The sequence below is a fragment of the Austrofundulus limnaeus genome, unplaced genomic scaffold (genome assembly GCF_001266775.1).
Source record: "Austrofundulus limnaeus strain Quisiro unplaced genomic scaffold, Austrofundulus_limnaeus-1.0 Scaffold3912, whole genome shotgun sequence".
In the NCBI taxonomy this organism is placed as follows: domain Eukaryota; kingdom Metazoa; phylum Chordata; class Actinopteri; order Cyprinodontiformes; family Rivulidae; genus Austrofundulus; species Austrofundulus limnaeus.
The window spans coordinates 1-1423 of NW_013956314.1; positions in this window are offsets into that span (position 1 = coordinate 1).

The following is a 1423-nucleotide window of genomic DNA, read 5'->3' on the forward strand; positions in this document are numbered from 1 at the left end:
AAACACATAAACAAACACACACACAAACAAAACACAAAAACACAAACAAACACACAAACACATAAACAAACACACACACAAACAAAACACACAAACACAGAAACAAACACAAACAAACAAAAACACAAACAAACACACAAACACATACACAAACAAACAAATACAAACACACAAACACAGAAACAAACAAACAAACACATACACAAACAAACAAATACAAACAAACACACAAACACAGAAACAAACAAACACATACTCAAACACACAAACACAGAAACAAACAAACAAACACATACACAAACAAACAAATACAAACAAACACACAAACACAGAAACAAACAAACACATACTCAAACACACAAACACAGAAACAAACAAACAAACACATACTCAAACACACAAACACAAACAAACACAGAAACAAACAAACACATACACAAACACACAAACACAAACAAACACATACACAAACAAACAAAATCAAACAAACAAACACACACACACAAACACAAACAAAACACACAAACACACAAAAAACACACAAACAAATAAATACAAACAAACACACACACAAACATACAAACAAACACACACACAAACACACCAACAAACAAACAAAGACACATAAACAAACACACACAAACAAACACACACACAAACACAACAAAACACACAAACACACAAAAAACACACAAACAAACAAATAAATAAATACAAATAAACACACATAAACATACAAACAAACACACAAACAAAAAAACTAACACACACACAAACACACCAACAAACAAACACACACAAACACAAACAAAACAAACAAACACACAAAATACAAACAAACACATAAACAAACAAACACAAACAAACACACAAAACACAAACAAACACATAAACAAACAAACACAAACAAACACACAAAAACAACACACAAACAAACAAATAAAAAATACAAACAAACAAACACACAAACACATAAACAAACAAACACACACACACAAACAAAACACACAAACACAGAAACAAACAAACACAAGCAAACAAACACACAAACAAACAAATAAACAAACAAACACATACAAACACAAACAAAACACACAAACACACAAACAACACACAAACAAACAAATAAATAAATACAAACAAACACACACACAAACAAACACACAAACAAACAAACACTAATAAATACACACAAACACACACACACACACAAACACACACAGACAAACAAACAAACACACAAACAAACAAACAAAAACACACAAACAAACAAACAAAGCGTCGTCTCGTTGACTCACTTGAGCGCTCGGAGACGAGGCAGCAGCTGGACCAAACTCTGAGCTGCAGCGTCACTGATCAGGTGACCTGAGAGGCTTCTCACACACACACACACACACACACACACACACACACACACACACAC